Raw genomic sequence first — 6,051 nt, 5'->3', positions numbered from 1 at the left:
CTCTTTCTTTTTCTTTGTGTACTGTTACCTACCTTTCTTGTAACTACTGGTACTGGGGCTTGATAGCAATCTGTCCACTCATTTAATATTCGCACTTTGGTTGTCCTTTCCACTCTTTCTCTTCCTCCAAACCCCGAAATGCCTATTCACACTCTCTCTCTCTCTTGTCAGCAACACGACGTCGTACTCTCTGTTTACAGTTTACAGTTTAAACGTCTACGGAAACCAACCCTTTTTTTTTATTTTTTATTTTTTTCATTCTTTCATCTTTTTAGGTTTCTTAGCAAGTATTTTATCGATAATTATGTGTTTAGTTAGTATTTAATAAATGGTTTCAGTTAGTATGTGTTTAGTATATGCCTCATTACACAAATCTTTCATTTGTGGATGTGGCGGATCAAATTATACAAAAGGAAAATGACTTAGAGATTACAATATTTTTTATAACTAACTGGATGATTTAGAATAAGCGGAATGAGGCTTATGGTACTCCACGTCCTAACTCCTCTTTTCTAGATAGGTCTGCTACAACCCATGCTATAAAATATCCTAACTCCTCTTTTCTAGATAGGTCTGCTACAACCCATGCTATAAAATATTTAAGAGCTAATTATGGAAGATTGTCTTGAGTTTGTAAGATAGTCTTGTTTTTTTTTGGCTTTCCTTGATGTAACCTTGCATATAGCTACTGCGTTTGATAGGTGATGGGAAAGCTTTGTAGCTTGTGCAGTTTTCTTTGGCTCTCCTTGATGTTGCATTGTTCTTGTATAATTTATTCTTTCTTTGAATAAAATTCTGCCATTTATTCTCAAAAAAAAAGTATATGTTAGTATGTGTTTAAGAAATATTTTATAAAAAATTGAAAAATTTATCAAAATGTTAAGTACTTTTCATTTTATAAAATATGATGAAGTACTTAACGTTTTGATCATTCGTAGGAAACAGGATCTGTTTGGGATGAAGTACTTAACGTTTTGATAATTCGGGTTCACAAGATCTGTTTGGATACCGGTTACTGCTGAAAATTGAAAACTGAAAATAATGTAATAAAATAATTTTTAAATGCGTAAATAATACCATAAGACCCGGTTTTAAAGTTTTTTTTTTTTTTAAAAAAAAAAAAACCTTGCGGGTTCCGTAAATAGTGCACAAAATCCGCTAAAAAATGCTTGAATGCGCAACGATGACACTAGACGCGTTATCCAAACGTTCACTAAATCCAATCTTAAGAGAAGTAAATGTAGGTCATTAAAAAAAATTTCCCCTTAGGTTAAGAATTTAGATTCAAGTTTCACATATGATATACACATATTATTTAAAATGATTATTATAAAATAGAAACAAAATTCAAACCAAATCCGACTGTATCTAACCCAACAAAAAGGTATTCTTACCTTCAAATGGTGAAATGTTAAAGAATATTCTTATAAACTAAAACACAATATAATTTTTTTTATTATAATTTGACAGTTACAATTATGGGAATGGAAAATTTGAATAATTTCTATGAAAAATACAAAGATGTGTATGATGTGCCAAATGAGTTTGTGGTATAAAAAAAAATCGCCTTTGCCGTTGCAAATTGGTCCCTTTTCCCTAGTTTTATTCTTTCTCTCTCTTATTATTTGACTCTGTGATGATGGCATCTAATGCGTAATTATTTACATAGAAAAAAGTGGATTTGCAGCCTAAGAAAAGCTGGTAAAGTTGGTGGGACAGTCCGAATGTCTCTTCCATTCTCTCTCTAGTCTCTACCTCTATAAATCTCTCTCTCTCTCTCTCTCTCTCTCTCTCATATTTATATGTAGTAGCTCTCACTAGATGAGTACATAGAAGAGCTCCACACCTGTGAAAACTCGTGGGAAACAGCTGCAATCACTGGTGCACACATTGCCCCTTCTCCATTGTCCCCCTACGCTATCTGTACCTAATCTTTCTAACATTTAGCTAATTTAAATATAATATATCTTATATATACTTCTAATTCCTATACGCTTAGCACATACATATGAAGAAGAAGAAAGAATAATAATTTGACAGTAGAAAAAGGAAGCAGAAGCAACGTGATTTGATTTATGATTTTTAATAAAAATTACAGTAAACTTACTAGAAATGTATATATTTTTAGTATGATAATCCTTATATATTCTAAAAAATTTAAATTTTTTGCAGGGCAGATAATACCACCACCTTGTACCTGTATTTGCACTCATACTACGAGGTTTATTTAAGTCGAGGAATCTCCCAAGTACTACGTATCAGATACATGGCACTGTGAACTTGCTGTTATTACATGTTTGTCCTTTTCTTTTGAATTGTATGCATAATCCACTCATTGATATGATCCTCGTGTATGTATTTTACAAGGTACATGCTGGTATATAAACTCCTGGGCTAAAGCAGTAAAAATCTGAAAGCTCGAGCCTCTTCATTTACCTTCTCATCTTAGCTAGGCTTGCTTTTCACGTAGGGAATCATATATATTTTTTACCTTGAATTGTCAATCAATAGAATATAGGGTATATATAATCTGGGGCAAGTTGTTGGACTTCCTTGCACTTAACACGTGACAAAATCAACCTCATTAATTATTGTGACATTATGTTCTATGAGGCATCTTGTTAGATATTGATTGAAGTGTTGCCTTGATTGATTCTGCGAAAAAAGAAAAGAAAAAAGAAGTGTTGCCTTGATTGAATTGCTTATTATGGATAAGCCTAGTGTGTTCATTTTGGGAGAATCAATATTGCCACGATTATTGGTCGCTTTCTTTCTTTTTAGGAGTTTAAAACGTTTCCATCTACTTTGACTAATAGGTGATCATCCTAAAAAATTAAAATATTGTTCCCCATCTGATAATGGACACGATTTTACTTCAAATCAATTTAAATTTAAAATTCTTCCAACTCACTGCATGCTAATACCATAGGCATGTACTCTTATCACGAGTGGTGCTGGAGTAAAAATACAATAAAGTTTACTATATAAATTTTACAAATTGATATACCACTCATCACAAAAAAATAAATCAAATATTCATTTATTGGGTTAATGAAATAATGACACATCAATTCATAATGTTTTTTATAATAAATTTTGTAATAGCTTTAGCATCACTTTTTAATCACGTGACCTAATTAATGTTGAGGAATACAAGAAAAAACAACTAAAAAAAAAAAAAACAGGAGGTTTAGTGTGTGATTGGATTTGGATGAAAATTATAAATTATTTTACTATTCAACTTATTTTTGCTACTCATGGGTCCCACTGTAGCTTTTGGTACTATTCATGAGCCTCACTATACTATTTCAATTAACTTTTACCTTTATCTATAGTACTTTCAGCAATAAGTTTTCAGTTTCAACAAATTAAGTAATATCCAAATAGGCCATCAGAAGAATATAGTACCTAATCTCTAGCTTTGAGCCAAATAACCCATTTCCATGTTCTATCCAAAAAATAACTTTCCATTTCATGTGACATGCACGTGAGAGTGGTAAATTGGCCCAAAAAAAAAAAAAAAAGTTGGGTTGTTGGACCATATTAAAAATAGATAAGGTGGTTTGGAGAGAAACCCTTCAAACCTCTCCTATAGTATTTTATCGGAGTGTTCTTGTGAGATTCTAAGGTTGTTGTCCTTTAAGAGATCCAGGCAACAATTCACCAAAGTTGTCACCTCTAACCTGCTAAGGCTATCTTAACTCCCTTCTAGCACCTCGTGGAGTCGCTCCACCCCATCCATCCTTTCCTTTATGTCCTTCGCATGTGCTAGCTCCAATGCCACCTCTGTTTTTGTGCTTGAATCTATTGCATTGATTTGGATTAAGGATTGGTGTAGTGTTTTAATTAGGGTGATAGTGTTTTAGTTAGGGTTTTGGTTTTGAATTTACTAGAATGGTTGCACTCTAGACTTTTGGGGCTTCATATTATTTGGTTTTGTTGTTTAATTTTGTGTCAAATTGGAGATTAAGGCTATAGTTAGGGTTTTAATGATTTTGGTTCAATTAGTTAAGCATATTTGGTATTGTACTTGGTTGAATTGTGATTTAATTACAAATTGTTGTTTTGTGCGAGTGAAATTAGGTCACACATGCTTGTGTGGAGTCATTTGGCTGAATATTACTAAATTCGGAGTTTATTTGCGTTATAGGCACTGTTTCAACTTATTAAAGGAAATGAGAAAAGAGAGTGAATTTCGACAACGGTGTTGTTGAAATTCAACAAAAGTATGAGAGAGAAAGAGAAAAAGTGGGAGAGAGAAAATTTTGAATTTCGGTAATGTGATTACCAAAATTCCTACTGCCCAAACCAACTGCCCGAGTGTGTGCTGTGTGCTTGAAGTGTAAAGTGCTCAAAAAAGAAATCAATTGTAGCAATGCCATTGCCGAAATAGGGAAATAAAATTTTGTGGCAATTGTGGCAATGCCATTGTCGAAAATGGGAGGGGAAAAAAAAATAGTGGTTGCTGAAATCTGGGGAGGAATTAAAAAAAAAAAAAAAGTGCTACGTTGACAATATTTTTACAACATTTTCACAATAAATCACAGGTAATTATTTATTATTAGTTCAAATTTGAATTTAAAACTGAGATTACTTTTTTAATCCAACAATAACAACCTACCACTTAAAATTTGTTGCAAAAATATTGTAAAAATTGTGTTCACATATCATTTCTTAAAAAAAAAAAGTGGAATGGAATTGTGACAATGGCATTGCCGAAATAGGAGGGAAAAAAAATTTTGCAATTGGTTTGTGGCAATGCCATTGCCGAAATAGGGGGTTAAAAAAAAAAAGTGGCAATGTCATTGCCGAAAATGGGAGGGAAAAAAAATAGTGGTTGCCGAAATCTGGGGAGGAACTAAAAAAAAAAGTGCTACGTTGATAATATTTTTACAACATTTTCACAACAAATCACAGGTAATTATTTATTATTAGTTCAAATTTGAATTTAAAACTGAGATTACTTTTTTAATCCAACAATAACAACCTGCCACTTAAAATTTGTTTTAAAAATATTGTAAAAATTGTGTTCACATATCATTTCTTAAAAAAAAAAAAAAAAAAAGAAAGAAAAAAGTGGAATGGAATGATATGTGAACACAATTCCATTCCACAATTCCACTTTTTTTTTTTTTTTTAAGAAATGATATGTGAACACAATTTTTACAACAAATTTAAAGTGGCAGGTTGTTATTGTTGGATTAAAAAAGTAATCTCAGTTTTAAATTTAAATTTGAACTAATAATAAATAATTACCTGTGATTTGTTGTGAAAATGTTATAAAAATATTGTCAACGTAGCACTTTTTTTTTTTGTTCCTCCCCAGATTTCGACAACCACTATTTTTTTTTCCCTCCCATTTTTCGGCAATGGCATTGCCACAATTGCCACAATTGTTTTTTTACCCCCTATTTCGGCAATGGCATTGCCATAAACCAATTGCAAATTTTTTTTCCCTCCTATTTCGGCAATGCCATTGCCACAATTCCATTCCACTTTTTTTTTTTTTTTTTTTTTTTTTTTTTTTTAAGAAATGATATGTGAACACAATTTTTACAATATTTTTACAACAAATTTTAAGTGGCAAGTTGTTATTGTTGGATTAAAAAAGTAATCTCAGTTTTAAATTCAAATTTGAACTAATAATAAATAATTACTTGTGATTTTATTGTGAAAATGTTGTAAAAATATTGTCAACGTAGCACTTTTTTTTTTTTAATTCCTCCCCAGATTTCGGCAACCACTATTTTTTTTCCCTCCCATTTTCGGCAATGGCATTGCCACAATTTTTTTTCCCTATTTCTGCAATGGCATTGCCACAATTGGTTTCTTTTTTGAGCACTTGACACTTCGAGCACACAGCACACACTCGGGCAACTGGTTTGGGTAGCAGGAATTTCGGTAATCACATTACCGAAATTCAAAATATTCTCTCTCCCATTTTTTCTCTTTCTCTCTCGTATTTTTGTTGAATTTCGGCAACACCGTTGCCGAAATTCACTCTCTTTCCTCATTTCCCTAAATAAGTTGAAACAATGCCTATAATGCAAA

The sequence above is a fragment of the Quercus robur genome, chromosome 5 (assembly GCF_932294415.1).
Source record: "Quercus robur chromosome 5, dhQueRobu3.1, whole genome shotgun sequence".
NCBI classification, from domain to species: domain Eukaryota; kingdom Viridiplantae; phylum Streptophyta; class Magnoliopsida; order Fagales; family Fagaceae; genus Quercus; species Quercus robur.
This window is presented reverse-complemented; position numbering follows the sequence as displayed.